At 45.6% G+C, this 18,224-nt stretch overlaps 1 protein-coding gene across 1 annotated transcript in view; it reads right to left on the bottom strand.

The window, feature by feature from the left end:
- The window catches only part of LOC105450258 (polypyrimidine tract-binding protein 1), a 332,980-nt gene extending 315,681 nt beyond the window's left edge, over positions 1 to 17,299 (bottom strand). The window contains exon 1 of the mRNA XM_011690014.1: positions 16,453 to 17,299. The gene's annotated coding sequence lies outside the window, so the exon portion shown is untranslated. The remainder of the gene's footprint in view (positions 1 to 16,452) is intronic.
- Positions 17,300 to 18,224: the final 925 nt, after the last annotated feature.

Here is an 18,224-nt window from a genome sequence, read left to right as displayed (position 1 = left end):
ATTACAGCAATATCAGATTGAGCGTTCTATATATAGTTATTTTGATGATGCAACAAAATTCTCTTCAGATGTGTATATCTAGCTAAATTTTTAAATACTTCAGCAGAATCTTCTTTCTATGGACATCTTAACACGTATTAATTATAGTTTACCATGCTTTTTACAACTTTGACAACACAGATCGACCAGCATACCAGGAAAACTTGTTTTGCGACAATACTTTACTTGCAATCCTGCATGTAAATTCAGATATTATTAATATTTATATTAATTCGTTATAAGCACCAATATCTAGCTTGTACTTATGTAAGTTCCTTCGCTACTCTCTTCCCATTTTATTGACTATACATATTTTTATTAAATATCAACTTTGGCACAGTCATCGGCGATTCCCAATTAGCATCCCGGCATTAAATATGCGGGCATATTTAATGCAGCCTTCCCTGCATCTTGCCCGTCTGAATAATTGGCGATGGCCGACGACTGTACCTGTATCTACACGCTTTAATCTCGCGCAAAACGTCGGCACTTGCAGCTGCACGCGCGCACGTCCCGGGCACATAACGGACAAATACGCTCGCAAATAGCCCGTATGCATATTTATATGCAATACGGCTCGTTGTTTTCGCCACACTCGCTCGGGTAATAACGGACCGTTAATATTTGCGCGTTACCTAGGCGATGCGCTCGTGCAAAAGTGAATAATATGCCGCATTAGTCCAGGCGCGCGATCGGTCTCCATGCAGGCCTCGTCGGCCGAATAGGCCTTATCGAGGCAGCCCTGCCTACCTGCCTGCCTGCCTGCCGGTTCGCTTACAATTATCGTTTTCCCGTCGGCGTTTTCAAAGTAGGTCGCATTTTGCGTTACATGATTACAACTCGTGCCCGGGGACAAAGGCCATTTGACTAGCGCACCTTTTGTTAACCTGACAACGTAATTAATCGAGGGTAAAACTCCTAATCGATTGTACGAACGCGTGCATGTGTCCGCGCAATCGTATATACGCCAAACGATTCAAACAGAATATGTTTGTTTATTTATCATGTATATTTGCATGTCAACTGTTGCTCCAATTGTAAGCGATCTGAATGATCTTTAAAAAAAAAAGCCACAGAGTGAATAACTGATAAAACCTACACTGCGAAAAAAATAAACTGCGCGCGTAAAAATAATAAAACTAACTAAATTTAACAGAATTATTTACAAGGCCGATATTCTCCTGCTCAAAGAGCTCAGAGTAGAAGAGAAGAAAACTATTTTAACCGCAGCGCTTGATCAGAGGGATAAGAGGCGAGGGACAGTAGACAGAAAGAGAGAAAAGCGAGGGGGGGGGGCAAATTAACCGGTTTGAAGAATGTCGATCCTCGGACGACCGAATCATGAAAAACGCACCTGTGTAGTCCTTCGCTCGTCGTTGGCACACGCTCCTTTGAAATTCGAGAAACTCCAATAGTCGTCGTTCGAAATGCGTCAGAATCGTGCAATAATGGATTATGCGGTCCACAAAGGCGAGCGGAGACAAGACGGGGACTGAAGACCAGTGGGGCCTTCGTGAACAAGAGAGGATAAGCAAAAAAAAAATAAAAGAGAGGAAGAAACGAAGAAAAAGAAGAGAAGAAATACAGAAGAAAAAAGAAGAAACCTCTTCGAGAAACTGGTTCCGAGGAATCGTTACGCGGAATACGTATATAGGCGGTCTCCATTTTCTCCGGAGAGGCTTCGATTCCGCGGCCTTGAGCATTTCGGGAAATTATCCCGAGAAGTTTACGAAGAGAAGTTACGAAAACGTGGCCCGCACTCTGAATACGCGCAAACACGTGGTCGAGACAGGGAGGGGAGGGAGAGAACGCGCGATCGATACTTCGCAAGTATCGCCGGCGTCTGGATAGTGGAAACTATCGCGCGTAAAGTTTCGCGACACTCAGGTATTAGCGCGAAAATATCAATGTCGTAATATCGATGCTTTATTCTCGCGTGTCAACTGATATAGCTCGCACGTACGCGTGAAGATATTTTACACGCAAAGTATACTTTGCTTATATGTAGCGTTGATAGTCCACCGAGGAGGCGAGTTTTATCGACACTCTTTTTACAGGCAGCGTGAAACGCTGAAGGACAGACATTGACATAATCAAATCTTTATGAATAAATTCAATAGATAATATAATCACAAAAAAAAGGGAGATGTCGTGACGTTCAACCTTCGAAAGGGAAATAAGATGGATCACGCGCAGTATTACGCAAGATATATCCTTTCGCACACTTGACCCACCGACATACTTTCACTTTTTCCATTCGAAGAGCAAGAAGGCGAGTCCGTCTGCAATCTTCCTTTCGTGTTTCGTACAGCGCGAGAGGCACGCCGAGCGAATTGACGAAGGTGGTCGATCGAAATCACGAAGTCCCAACCCCGCACCGAACGTTCTCCTTCAGCCTGAAGCGAAGGCTCACGCCGACAGCGAGGGTGAAAGTTCTACGATAGAAGTTACCTCCCCTTTCCCTCCCCAAAAGAACTCCGAGAACTCTTAACAAATTCATCAGCCTCTTCCTAAACTTGTCACTTTTTCGCCACGACCCCGTGAACTTTTGCCCACAACGGCTAGATAAATTCGAAAGTGATACTACGTGGATACCATCTGAAGTCGTAAAGTAAGTATCATTTTATTAACACATTCACTGCCGTGAGTCAGCCGTGTGTCCGCTATCAAAATTTTTTAAAACGTTTTTAAAACGTTGAAAAATAAGTGCTTAAAAATAAGTGCGTTAAAAAAATTAAGCAATAATATAAGAAAAAAACTAAGACGAACATTGTTTTCTCTCTTGTTTTCTTTATATTATTTCTTTGCAAATACGAGCCGTGAATCTATACTCATTGTTAAGTGCTACTTAATGTAAACTGTTGAATGACGTAAATAAATAACAATGTAAAGTGTAAACAATGCGCTATTCAACACACTACTCATGAGGACATAGCCTTAATTTAATCATATTACACATTGTTATACCATTACATGCTTATGATAATGAAAATTTAACTGTGAGACGCACACAGTAAGATATAAAACTTGCTAGGCAGACAATTAAAGATCGTATGCCGTGATTAGATTTTTGTTGCGACAAGTGAGACATGCTTTCTCTATCTCTATTCTTATCTATTTTAAAATAGTACTTAATTATAAATAAAATTTTACAAATACGTGCCGCAAGGACGACAAAATTCAAGTATAACAGCACCTAAAGATAACACGAAACTGGTGTCAATTTTCAGAATACTGTTATCTGCGGCTATATTGTATTTGCCATGAGAATACCCCTAGTGCTCGCAAACATTGCAAATGGTTCTTGACCTCAATGGGTTCTCCTGCATTTGTTGTACTTCGCTTACCAGTATTCCCGTCACAGCATTACTGATTGTCGTCATTAAGATAATTGCAACGAGCAATTTGACACGGACGTCGAGCGTCAGGCGACGTTGAACGCCACTCGAACATCGGTCGAACCGTTTTAAAGAACATGAGGATTCCGCGAAGCGTAAGGGGACATTCCCCTCCACCACTTGCTCTCTTTGTTCTCTTCCGTGATTTTCGGTCCTGTTGGACCGCTATAAATCAATTGTCCATTGTTTTAAGCCGGAGGCTCACCGGTTCTATATACTTAACAAACCGCGAATATATATACATATATGTATATTTCAGTTTAACAATTTTAAACGTTAATCACGAGCGTAAACGCGAAACAATATGTTATTGTGCGAAAGTATTTTTAAAAGCTTCTCGGGATATTATACGATCGAAATAATGTTTTTCCGAAATATATAAAAAAAAGTGCTTTCTCTCTCTCTTCTCTCTCTCTCTCTCTCTCTCTCTCTGTGCGTGTATTTGACGCCTTCTCTCTATTCGTAATGTTTTCCGAGTTGACAATACCATTTTGCACGGAAGCATACTGTATATCAACGGGTACAAATGACGTCAAACGTATCAGATAACAAACATGCAATATTCAACGCGTTTCGATTATTACATTTTCCGCGTTACGAATTTTATCTCTTTGTAATCCGATTTACAGGGCACGCACAAAACTGTCCCGCAGTAACAATATTCTAGGATTAATCATTTCATCAGACCTTGAAATTTATCAGGTATATTTCGCAGTATTTTACCCGAACACGAGTACCGGCAGCACACATCGGGATTTTACGATCTCTTCCATGTTATTAGACCTTAAAACTTATATTTCGACGAACATTTCGCGGTGTTTTTATCGCGGAAATGGAGCCACCAGTGAAATTTAAGTACGGAGATTTTCTCCCGTAAAGTTCGCCAAGGCCTATAATTCGCCTAGAGTTCCCTCTCTTTTGCCGTGGGGAAAATATCACATTTCCAAAGTTTCCGCAGGTAGAGAAGCGACCCCGTTTCACGGAGGGTTAATTTCTTGCATTCGACGTTGTTCGAAGTCGCCCCTTTGTTCCGCGTCTCTCGTAGCTATTATGTGGCCTTTCCCTCCCTTCCCCCCCTTTCTCTCCTTCTCTCTCGCTCGCTCCTTCCTATACGCCGGCCTCATCCATCGGGGCGCGTCTCAAAGCGCAGAGGCGGCTTAATAATTCAAATGTTTACCGTCGCTTTCAAAGATAAGCTGATAAAAGCGTGCACTCGCCTCGAGCCAACATAGGCAGCGGACTTAAAATCCGCGTGCGTGTGTGCGAGTGCGCGTGGAACGTGTACGAAGGAGGAGGAGGAGGAGGAGGAGGAGGAGGACGCGCGCGGATGTAGCGTGATTCTCGGTAACGCGCGCGCGCGTGCACACGTGCGCAATCCGTGTTACGCAGGCAACGGATTAATCTCCGATCGGTGCGTCCCGGTGCCAAGACGTCACTTTCATTAAATCACCGTCACGCAGACGGTAACCTCGTTTCCGCTGCCGACACGGCGGTTACAATGTAATCGAAGAACGTTGCGACACACACGCGAGCGAGCTCCGCGTGGAAAACGTGGATTGATCATTCTAAAGGAGAGACGCAATTTTTTGTTTCAGCCCCGTCGAGTTTCATAATATGAAAATATAGATTGCACCGGATATTACGAAGGTAAGAAGCTCGTTAAATGTGAATATCGCGAGAAATGCGTGTCAAGAAAAAATGATGAAGCAGGAATCATCCTCGATTCTGGCTGATTCCCGCGTATTGATCTGGCGAAAAATAGAAGAGCAAAGCAATCTTCGCGTCGGTTTCGTCATTAAAATCTCATTATTCTACGCGAAATACCTATCCCGAAATCTCTCGCGGCAGTCGAGAGAGATAGCCGGTCGGATTCAGTTCGATCAGTTTCGACTCGAATAACGCGAAATTTAGGCACACAGCTAAACACACATCGGCTGCGCAATTATGCGCGCGAAACGAAATTGTCCCGTCCGCCGAACAATAATCGGAACGCGTCCATCCGAGCGCGATTATTGTTTCGAAGAGTGCACCGGCGACAATGCTTCGTTTCGCAATAATCTCATCGCGCTGAGTAATACCCACCTTTGCCGGACGCGGAACGGCGATACACGGCGTTTGCGAATAGAACGCGCGCGCGACGCAGCCAACGCGCAAATTGCCGTCCCGTACGGCACGCCAGATTATTTCGCGCGACGATTGCCAACCGGCTGTCGCGCGCTATCATTTTATCACACATGTTCGAAACGCAGGGATATTCCGATGAAGAAATTTAAAGCGTTCCTCGAATGTACTTCAAGAGCGCTATTATTTTATAATTGCGTGTGTTTTTTTATTCATGCAATTAAATTTCACGGTTCTCTCTGTCTTTCTCTTACTCATATTTTAAAATAAGTAATATCAGAATACGTGTATTTCAATTAAGTAAGACATATGTCTTAATTAAGATCATACACAAGCTACTGAGTTTTTTTTTTATATAACGTGAACTACTTTCAAGAGCTCTCGAAATCTCGAGTTATACTATCGTGTCAGATCGACTTTTGTAAATAAGCTGCAACTACTTATACAAACTTATCTCTAAGAGATTACACTTTGTGATACTTAATAAAAAAGATATACTTAAGATACTTTATGATACTTAATAAAAAAGATACTTAAGATACTTTGTGATGCTTAATAAAAATGTCGCTATATTTTTATCGCGGGGACATATATGCAAGCCGCTAATCGCGTCGTTAACGAGTCGCTGACAGGGCCGACAGGTGCAGCTCTTCAAAATCGCGACAGTGAAGCGCCGGTAATAATGTAAACACCGGTGTCGCGGAGCGTATGCGAGACTCGGGGAACAGCTGTGCTCAGCCGTCCGAGGTTTTCTTCTACGTGCTAGAGCGAAACCCGCGCGAGACGGTTTAGGCCGGCAGACACGGAGGCGCGCACCCGATTCCCGAATAACCTTTTCGCGCCGGCTCGCGAAAGGTCGTGCTCGTGCGGGCGATCCGTAGATCCAGGGAACGCGGTTCGACGAAAATACTGAGTTATGACCAGAGATATCCTGGACGTAAGGCAGCTGGCTCCGATATATGCCTCGCCGGTTATTCGACCGGAACTAATAAACGATCCCCGACTGCCGCGGCCGGCCAACGCGTGGATTTAAGAAATACTTTGCGATATTACGTGGTACATCATGTGCGAAGTGTTGAATTTTCAAACCTTAAACTTTCCTCCGCGGAAACGAATTAAGAAACTAGCTGCCTTCGGCGTGCGATTATAATGCATATCCTATCAAGAAGAATTTCATAGAAATTTCTGCCGTACCAATCGGGAGCCGAGAGACGGGGAATTTAATTATAAGGTAAACTTTATCGAGCTTTACATTTCGGTTTTTAAATATCGTAACAAATTCGTCGAGGTAAATTTGACATTTTACACGAAGCGATTCAGGTCGAGATGCATTAATAATCAAAATTAATCCAAGACTGCGATGACTTTTTGTCACGTTATCCAGCATAAATAGAGACGAAGCAGACTGAACTGGTTGACGTTAATCTAAATCAAAATAGGCATGTCTTAATATAAGTGAGTCAAATAAACGCTCTCCGCGGGATACAATAATCCGGTTGCTTTTGGTCTGTGACCGTAAAGCCGACCCATTTGCCTGCAGTTGAACGTCTGCTCCGAGTCGCACTAATGAGTCTCGGAATGTAACAGACGAGAAGTAAGGGACCCGTTGGCCCTGACACACATCTGGCGTGATTAAATTTCCAAGGAATCCCGAAGTTTTCCCGATGGAAAGGATCAAAAGATGTATTAGTAAATCCGAGTTTCGTTGATTCTTAACTACAACACGGCACGGCCTGTCAGACCGCTGTGACTGTTTGCAAAAAAAAAAAAAAAAATAAGAAATGTATATTCGTTTAAATTTATAAAATACAATCATTTAAAATCTACAGGAAGTAACTAAGCTACTTCCTGAATTATACCCCCTTATAATTTCCGTAAAGACAAGAGCGAGAAAGGTATTCGACCACAAATCGGATTATAAAATCCCGCTTCGCCAGATCTATTACAGAAATCACTCTCCGTTATTTTTCCCTCCCGATGAGACCCGCGGTGCGGCGGCGGCGGGGCGGCGACGGTGGCTGTCACTATGCCGTGCGACATTTTTATCGCGCAAGAATATCGGCGGCGTTCCACCGGCGAGCGGTGGAATTAATTAAGTATCTCTCTCCGCTCTCTCGGTGGGTGGACGTGCGGGATGGCGAAATTACTCGCTTCCTGGTTGAAGAGCCTCCGGATTGTTCGCCGACGCGAGAACCGACGGCGCGCGTTGAGCTCCGTTTACATCGCGTCATTTTGCGATAATAATTAGCATTATCGAGCGCGCGGCAAATTGCCGCAACCGCGGCGGTGGACGGAGAGGTTTCAAGTTTCCCTCCATTGCATTCTTAAAGCGTTCATATTCGAAAAAAATCCGACGAACTATACAGTAACTATACTATGCGACGCGTATAAGGTCTATCGTGAAGGTTTATCATTTTAATATACGAAAACCGAATATATCGGTAACGCACAGAAATTTCTACGTGACATGAATTTTCCATCCATCTGCACGTAGAACGGACCAAATCCATTTTATCATGTATATACCAAAAACCATTTTCCACAGAGGGATATACCCGAAATACGCATGATAGCGAGAACGCTTCTCGCGGCTTACGCGTAACAAGAAATTGATTTTCGGCGGCGAGGAAAAAAAAACAGAGGGATGGACAGGAGAGACAGAGAGAGAGAAAGAGAGAGAGAGGGGGGAGAGAGCAAATCGTTTTCGCCCGCGCCAACCAAAAATCGTGCTCTCGCGGGGCGCGCAATCTCGGTAATCCGATCTAATTAACGAGGAGACGTGATCGGATCATCGAATGCTTGCATTATTGGATACCGCCGCGATCGGCGGTTTTGTACACACGGCGAAATTGTTTTCGAAACCGGCCGATAAACGACGGCGCGGTGCTGCAACCCGGGGTGCCCGCCCGCGCTCATGGCGTTATTTTCAGCGGCTCGCCGCGACGCTATTCTGTCGATTTATTTACGGCACGGACGCGACGAACCTGACGAATCCTTTATTCCGATCCGCGGAATTTCGGAAATCGCGAGCGATGTTCGATCGGGCGATTTGATTATTGCATCGGGTCGCCGTGATATACATATTATATAATTCGGAACACAAATATATATATATGTATTCGCGACCTCTTATTTTTGCAAATTAATACAAATGAGATTTCGCAGATATTATGCAAGAGCGAGAAAGAGAGAGAGAGAAAGAGAGTGAAAATTAGTCGCGCAAATCTTTCCATTTGAAATACAAAATTCATCTCATGAAAAAAAAAATGCATTTCTATTTGGCAACAATCTTGAATAATCGCTTGATAACGTAAAGTGAGAATTGAGATTGCATCGTAAGGATTTTGAAATAAAACCGCGAAATCTTTTTTTAACGACAGGCCGAGCTACCATTAGCCCAGCTGCAGCGGAATAACCATCGCGATCGTATTCACGATTATTAGCCCGTCCGTTAATTTGTCGTCTCCGCCGACGACAGGCCGTCTCGCACGAAAGACAGACGGGCCTGCGCCGTTGAGTATTACGGGCGGCAGTTAATTTTCAGTATCGATCATCCTGCGCGCAACGAGGGCGATTTAATTAATTAATTTCTCGCGACATGAGTTACGAGTACCCTGTTGGACGTTCGATCGCCGGGAAAATGGAGAGCCGGCCTTCTCCAGTGTGTGGCGCGCCTAAACACTAAGTCTCCCTCCTCTCATGTCCTCGCGTGGACGAGAGAAAAATGACGTTTCGAGGGAATGGATTCGCGTTTCCCGAATCGAGAAGCAAAATCGACAGACAAACATACACGAAGAGAGGTTTGCAGTCGAAGATTCGTGTCGCATTCATTTTTTTTTTCGAATTATGAATAATAATAGACAAAGGTCTTTATAATGCTTTGTGTCCGGAAAAAGTATTGATCGATCGCATCGATCAATTGACTGATATGTTCAAATGTGATTTGTTAATTTTTTCCGCCATCCGAGATCCCGGAGCGATTTCTAACATCACACGAAAAGAATGATTTTGCTGGATAGGTACACGGAAAGAACGATTTTGTTAAAAGAAAAAATTTTACTGAATACGAATCTGAAAATAATTTTTTGTTGAATCGCCAAAATAATTTGTTGGAATATTAAAACTGATAAGCATTACTATGTAAAATGTTTTGATATTCGAGCAATCATTTTGACTTTCGCACAAAATTATTTTCAGATCTGAATCTAGCAAAATTGTTCTTTCCGTGTATAGATCTGAAAATAATTCTTATTGGACCATCGAAATAATTTTGTTGAAAAATCAAACTGATTGCCAGAATAACAAAACGTTTTATAGTAATGCTCATTATTTTGTTGCTTTCCAAAATTACTTTGATGATCCAACAAAAATTATTTTCAGATCTGTATCCAGCAAAATTTGTAGACATTCCAGCAAAATCGTTCTTTCCGTGCATGGACAAAAGAGACTCAAGGCAGAACTTTGTACGGTTTTACACGGTAAAACGCGAGCGTTTACTCGCAACGCACGCGCGAGCTAAGAGACTCTCGCGTGATGGCGGCTCTTAAGTTACACTCGTTTCATACCGAATGAAATTGCGTACATCCACCTCCCGCGGAACATCACGTCAATGCCACGCAAGCCCATGCCGCGTTGCTTATTTTTCCACGGGATAGTTTCCGGTAGATGTTTACCCGAGCGGAAGACTCCGAGGCAGAGAGAGAGAGAGAGAGAGAGAGAGAAATAAAGAGAGAGGGAGAGGGAGAGAGATAAAAAGAGAGTTCTTTTACTCCTCTCGCAATGCTACCCTCTTCCGCGGAAAGTTAGCTGGCGGTTTGGAAACCGCAAATCGCGAAACACGGAAATCACGCAGAGGGAGAGAGGGAGAGAGAGTAGAAATATACTGTCGAGCAATCGATTACCCGGAGAGGAATCGCCCTCTTATTACTCCAGACAACCGCTTTGCGAAGCGTTGCAAAACGAATGCCACATCGATCGACAGTCGGCGCGATCACGGACAAACAAATGCTGGAAAGAATCCAGATTGACGGCTATAAATATGCGGGATGTTCGGGAATCCGAGCGAAATTGTTCAGCGGCGTGTGTCTAAAAAAAAAAAGAGATATTGCGAAAAAAGATTCAATAGGAAGAAAAAAAATAGAAATTGAAGATCTCCTCCGGGTGTCGGGTGCTGCGCGCATCAAACCTTTTTATTAGGAATTTCCGTTGTCCCCATCGCCGTCGTTCCTCCTGGGAGGAAGTATTCCACGGGCATAATCCGTGCTTACAAATCTCGAAATCACGGGAAGAAAAATCGACGGGGGCCGCGACACGTCGACCATAAACGTCGGAATGGAAAAATATGATACGCCCCGCGAACCCGAAATACGAGAGTTCCAAGTCCAAGACGTAAAGAAAATAGAGGAGAGAAACTTCGAAAGGAAATATTCCACTCGCACGCGCGCGCGCGGGGAGGGAGAATTGATGGATTGCTTTGCGGGAGTCGGGCGACCTTGATGATCAAACGAGCTCCGCGTACCCACGTGGGTGGGCCGTTTAACTTAAATGACACACTCAAACAATCCTGAATATTGTAAACATTATAAACATAATCACAAAAACGCTAACATTTTACATTACGATACCTTATTATACGTTTAAACTTCTCCAAATACAAGAGAAGATGGGGAAGGAGGGGGGAGGGGGAAGAGAAATAGAAATCGCGTTATAAAATATGAAAAATGAGTAATCGATTGCGTGTGCAATGTTCTAAAATGCATTATTGAAGATAAAATTTCGCGTTACCGTTCGCGTGTTTCAAAATTTTAGATCGCGATTTAAGAAAACTGATATCGCCGTCTTTATTGGCGTGCGAAAGAGCTATTACGCCATATCAGAAACGGAAAGTAAGCGGCCAAGATAAAGCGTGGCTGAGTTTACATTACAATCTAATTATCGCGAAATCGATGGTTACAGTCCTAATTGAGATAACAGTAAGTACCGCGTTTTAAGCCCCGCGCGGAAAACGTCTCTCGCATATAGGGAAAGGTTATATTAACTTGTTATAAAAAGGAAAAAAGTGGAGGAGGCCAAATTGACCTTCCGCGCTTAATAAATCCTTTAATATCTCGGTTATGGGAGGCATTTAGTCGTCTCGTAAGGTCCCTAAGAGACCGTTCCGGCGCATGCTCAACATTCCCGGCATAGGGTTCCCATAAATTGCGAGTATGATACGTCCTGAAAACGTCGGGCCGCGGGAGTGCTTTAACACTAAACGACGAGAGGAAGAACAAAAAGAAAGAAAAGATTAAACGGATGACACGTCGGATCGATATCAAGGTAAAATGAGACACCTAACGTGCTGCGCGCATACACACACACACACATACACAGCGCTGCTCCGGGTTGGTGCAGCTATAAAATATCAGTGAACGAGTTTTCGCAACCTGTCAGCGCTCTTCTTTGAAACTCAATAATAATTCTATAACTAACCGATAAAATTCATCGTCGGTTATCCAATAGCCATAAAACTGTATTCCCCGCTATTAATACTTCTATTAAATATCGTTACCATTAATTCGCCGTGGTTGCAGAGCGGAATATTATTAAAAAAAAAAAAAAAAAATAGCGTTAGAGATTGTCAACCTTAAAAATAAAAATAACGGAACGATATCAAATTGTAGCAAATTGACAATAAAAGTTTAATAACAAATTTTAAGCGAATCAAATTGTCGCGTTTCGTGCTGGTCACGCAGACTCTCTTCCGACGAAGAGATTTTCTCGTTATGCAAATACTCTCGCGAAAACGGCAATAGGGAGGTCTGAGCGCGCGCCTAACGCGCGTCGGCTCGTCGAAAAAGCATTCGTTCGAGGCTAAACGGAGGAGCTCGAGTTCTCTCTTCCGAATTGCGAAACGCGTCTCGCATAATGATGAACCGCGACGATTTCGGTTTCGGTTGCGCGACGGTGCGACGAGAGCCCACCGTGCGTCGCGTCGCCGGTACAGAAAAAAAAAGGAAGAGGGTCTCCCGATGATAGCGCGGAACCGGTTTCTCACGATTTCGGACGGCAAGGTGATCGTGGCTCAATCGTAATCCGAATGCAATGTCGCGACACAGCCAAGGAAGGGGGGGAGCGCAGGTGTACTCCTGGCGGCGGGTGCATCATCGAAGAAAATAGCTCTCTCAAACGAACATTTCGCGAACGGTCCGCGCGCGCGATTACCATTCGCGGCGCAAAAATATGCCCAAGACACAGACTTAGTCATCGATATTCGGATCACGGCCACAATTACGGCCGATATCACCGACCGTGGAATTTCAGGCCGAGATACGGCGTGAATTGCGAAGTAGTCCGTGAACCCTTTCAATACACTTCGTAAAAAAATTAACTCGAAAAGGGGGGGGGGGAGAGAGAGAGAGAGAGAATGTTTTTCCAATCTCTACCGACGTTACATTAATAAAAATACGCCAGATCCGCTGGATTGAAAATTTCATAATCGCAAAAATTAATTGTAAACATACGTAACGATACACCCCGGGGGTGATTAGTGAAACTGCGATTGAGCGCCCGACGGGCAAGCCATTTTTGTCCGTCGAGAAACTACACCTAATCGCGATTACAGTGGATTTCCTTTTACGTCGACCGGCGACACTCGCGGTTATACGAACGCAAAAGGTGTGGTTTCTAATTCCCGAGGAAGCAATTACGCGCCGTAAAGTTGCTTCACTCGTACGTATACGTGAGGCTCGCGCTTAGCAAGGAGGTACCCCCGCTCTGATTGCCGGTTTGCAGCCTAGTTTCTATTGACAATGGCGTCGTTGACGACGGCGACAAATCTTGCTCAATGAAGCGCGCGAGGGCCTAAGAGATACAAATTTCAGCCTCGTGTCACGAATGCAAAAGCGCCCGGAATTTTGAAGCGAGCTAAGCGAAAAATAGTGCTGCGCTTTAGGACAGATTGCATATATATATATACAGGGTGTCCCGAAATTCGCAAATCAAAATATCATAGCAGGAAAGTCTTCCAAAAATTAAGTAAAAAAGTTATTTGTAAATTTTTAATTTAAGCAGTTTTTGAGATGTAAGGGTTTAAATTTATTTATAATGTCCAAATTATAGATTAAACGGAAATATGTCCGTGAACGCGTTGATAGTGTTAGTGGCATTTCACGCGAGTACTAATCTATAACTGATTAAATTTAAATCCTTATATCTCTTGCAAAAACTATTGCTTAAATTAAAAATGTACAAATAACTTTTTTACTTAATTTTTCGAAGACTTTCCTGCTATGATATTTTGATTCGCGAATTTCGGGACACCCTGTACATACATATATATTCCGTAGCGGAATATTTTGCAAAAAGAATTTTCAAGCAAGTTGACGTTTTCAAAGTGAATCAGAAATCTTGAAACTACCTAGTGCACCTGGCGCAGGCTGGTACATAAGAGCTCATTTAAACTACTGTTCCTAATGTCCATAGAGTAATTTTATTCTCGGTTTACTTCTGATTATAAGAATTAGAAGAAGATATAAAGAACAAATTTAACTAAGATTAAAGTCAATCAACATTGGTAGAAAATGAGTCTAAAAACGTTTCTCGTTTCTGAAAGGAAGAAGACCGGACGATTGCTCCTGCAGAACGACCGCGGTTTGGTCGTTATAGAGAAGATTGGGAAGCGCCGAGGACAAGCGCAGAAGACTGCGCCGCGCTGCAACGGGACGGCTCCCAAGTCGCGTGCAAAAGGAGCTTCGCGAGGAGCTGGGCGCGCGGAAGAGGGGGGCGGGAGACGCGCACAACAACGATTCTCACGATCCTGAAGAACCTAGGGCCGTATATACCGATCCGACTGGCGTACCACGGCCGCGGGGTACCGGTATAGGCCATCAGGTGCATACACACATGCATGCGGGCGCGCGCGTATACCGTATAGGCCGGCCGGTGGGTTCGAGGAACGCGCGGGCAATGCGGCGCGACGCGATAAGCCGCGTGTAACTCTATGCGCCGCCGCAAGCCGAGCTTGGGACTCTGTTTACTTGCAGTGATTTTTACACCCACCGCCTCACAAAAAACGCATGCTCTCGCGGTCTCTCCCCCCCCCCTCCGCGGCCCCTTCACATCTTTCCGTCGGTCGTCTTGACGTTGTCGGACGACTCATTGATACCGGCTAACGCGCGCGCCTCGACGTCGCGTAATCGCGCCCATCGCCGTTTCTCTCTCCTCGCCGCCCGGCGACAGCGACGAGTTTTCCCAGCGGTACTTAAATGATTGTTCCGCGAGATACGTTTGTACAAGCCGGGGCTCCTGTCCGTGGTGTACGGACCAGTCAGTCTACCGCAGTTCTACACACCTCGAGGCCCCCGCGAGACGGCGGAAAATTATTTACCGGGAGACGCGACATAAATATTCAACGACATTTGACACAAAAAGGTACCTAGACAAATAGGTGAGGAAAGACGCATGCACGGGAGCGTAATTTATAGACGCCTTTCCGCTAAAAGTGAAGATTAATGAATGTTAATAAAACCACCGCTTAAGGATATCGAGCTATATTTGTACTGTCACGTCACTCTTCGCATTGAGGACGAATAAAACATTTACGTGTGTGAGGTACACCGATTCCATCGTCGACGCTTATTTTATTATAAATAAAATTTTGATTTTTATTAAAATTTTCAATTTTATTAAATTACCGAGTTAAATCGACGTTACCATCTTTTTTCAGGTATTTCCATTATTATAACGTTGTTATATATACTCTTTGACAAAAAACTTGCGCGCTGTATATATACATATATATATATCGTCGCTTTAAACACAGGAAAATGACACATGTTTAAAAGTGCTCATTTTTTTTTACACACGCATCACTTTTGTATTAGCGCAGCAATGCACTACACATATATACAATGCATAACTTCTCTTCAGAGTATTACATTTCTTACTGGCATTATTAGATACCCGAGATCCTTCGTCATCCTTAAACCCATAAAACGTACAATATCTTAAAAGAAAGAAAGCCGTCACGTGTACCTAGTCGGCAGCACCTGTTTCTTCTCAGGCCCAGTTTCATAATACATGGTCAAAACGAAAAAAAAAAAAGTTAGGTTAACTGAAAACTTGAGAATTTACTAAAACACACTTTCATAAGCTTATACTCGAATAAACTGAAGGTTATCACCAGGTGTACCAGTTGACATCAAGTTAACTCGATAACGGTTGAGTCCTAAGCAAACGTTATTAAACAACAAACTTCTTGGTAATTTTTAACCTTTAGAGGGTAAACCATACATTATGAAAATGGGCCTCCAGTTTAGAGAAGCATGCTTCCGCCGGCTGCGCAAGCCCGGCAAGCCGGGACTGTGCGCTCCCCAAAACCGGCGCGAAATCAAGATTTCCGGCGGCGTGTGCTCCTGGGAAGGATCAAGGCCGAGGGACCGTGACGAACAATGGGGCATTCGTTCCAGGCAGGCAATCCCTACCGGCAACGGAGACTCCGGCTCGGGGATTTCGCGTCGCCCGCGCCGGTGAAAATTCTCTCTCCTCGACCACGTGCGAGAACGTGCGGCGGCGGCGGGGGGGAGGACGATTCGGAGCCGCGGCAGCCGGTTTCAATGCCGCGGACATGCGCCCTCCGCGACTCCGCGCGAGCGCGCGTTTACGACAGGGGGAGGAGGCGGGAAAGGAGAATCCGCGCGGATTTCGGAGCGCGCGCGCGCGCGCGGTCGCACGCGGTGGCTCCGCGCCGGAAACGCTCGGCTCAACGTGGTGCTACCGCCGGCTCCGAAAATCCGATCGTCGTGCCACGCCGTGCGGCGACCCTCCGTCGTCGCCGCGGGGCGTCGTGTGTCGCAATAATAACGTCGCGTCGGCACGCCGAATCCCGGTCGCGCTATTGGCCAGATGTACTAACCGTGTCCACGGTAGGGCTCCCAGACGGCGGCGTCGGCGGGCGGCTAGCGGTTGGCGGCAACGATGGAAGGAATGTTCCAGGCCGAATTCCGGAGTCGAATATCCCGTGCACCTGGTGGTTCGGCGACGTGGCTAATTTCCCCCTCGTCGCGTTTCGTCTCACTCACTCAAAATGCAAGCGCGGCACAAGACGGCGAGGTGAATTCCAAAAACGAAAAACTCCCTTTTCGGACTAATCTCCTCCCTCTCTCTCTCGCGCGGATATTTTTTTTTTCCTCCACCGCGCAGTCTCACGGCTCTTTTGTCACGCCGCGGATACCCGATGACACACACGCGAGAAACACACTGTCGTAGAGTCACGGCGATGACGACCAAGGCAGCGGTGACGACGACGACGACGACGACGACTGCCGGATCACGTTCGTTATGAATCGGTGGCAACGTCACGGGGAGAAGGACGGGCACATATACACATATATATACGTATATAATATATATACATATATATATACACACGCGCGCGCGTCGAGGTAGCGGCGTCGCTCGCTCGCTCGTTCGTTCGTTCGTTACGTACGTTTACGCGTCGGCTGTCGGCGAGGCGAGGAGCCCGTTTTGGAGGTTAGGAAGCGCACAACGACGACGCACCACCGGCTAGCTACTGCTCTCCTTCCTCTCTCCGCCTTTCCCTACAAGCTACGTGCCGCCGCCGTCTCACTCTATCCCGTCTGCCCCTCTCGCTCTGGCACTCTCCCACACGAGGGTCTCTCTCTCCGCCGAGGAACGACTGTACGGATCCCGCCGTCACGTTGTACGCCGTTCATGCAACTAAACCGATCGTCCGTTTTGCCGGGGGTAAACACCGAAGTAAACGATAGACAGAGCGAGAGAGAGAGAGAGAGAGAGAGGCAGGGATAAACAATAACGATGAGGAAGCGAGACGGACGGAGGAAAACAAAGAGGCCACGGGCGACAACAAAGACGAAACGCGTTTGCCTCGGCGAAAGAGCGAGAAAAAACGAAGGGGAGGGGAGGAATTCTCCGAATAACGCCGGTTAAACGAGAGAGAGAGAGAGAGAGAGAAACTCCCGAACTGACGCGCGACCGTGAAAACGTGTACGGCGCGATGGACCCGGCTTAAAAATTGTATGCACGTTCGAAAAAGCGTGGAGAGTGACGGATAAAAATAGAGGGACATAGAGAAGAAATGAGGCGATGTTAAAACTTTGCTACGAATCGTGGCGCGCCATGAGAGAACAGAGTTGCGCGGGGGACGGAGGGGGAGGGCGAGGAGCGACGAGAGGGCGCGAGAGGGGGACGCGTTGGAGAGACGCGCGCGGTGGGCTCTACGGGCGGGAGAAGGTTAGGCACGGCGCGCGGAGAGAGAGAGAGAGAGAGAGAGAGAGAGAGAGAGAGAGAGAGAGAGAGAGAGAGAAAGAGAGACGCCGTCGTCGTACGACATTGCGCGCCGTCGAAGAGGACTCGAATGGATATGTGTATATATCTATATAGGTGTAAAGTTGAACGGCCGGCTTTGTTGGCCGAGTTCTTCGAACCACCCCGAGATTATAAGAGTCGACATACTATGCTATGTTTCAAAGCGCCTTTCGAATATTGGCTCGCAATGCTTGGCTCTGTCGTGTACGTCTGTAAGTCCCGTAGGAAGGTAACTTCGGTTAAAACTGTCCGCGTTCAATCGTAATTTTCCGGAAACCTCAAATCCGCGGTTTCGCAGAAATCGGCGTCCGAGAAGACTTTTTCCAAACTTTTCAACGA

The sequence above is a fragment of the Wasmannia auropunctata genome, unplaced genomic scaffold (assembly GCF_000956235.1).
Source record: "Wasmannia auropunctata unplaced genomic scaffold, wasmannia.A_1.0 LD336064.1, whole genome shotgun sequence".
Taxonomy (NCBI): domain Eukaryota; kingdom Metazoa; phylum Arthropoda; class Insecta; order Hymenoptera; family Formicidae; genus Wasmannia; species Wasmannia auropunctata.
Note: the sequence above shows the minus strand (reverse complement) of the source record. Positions and strands in the feature narration are given on the sequence as shown.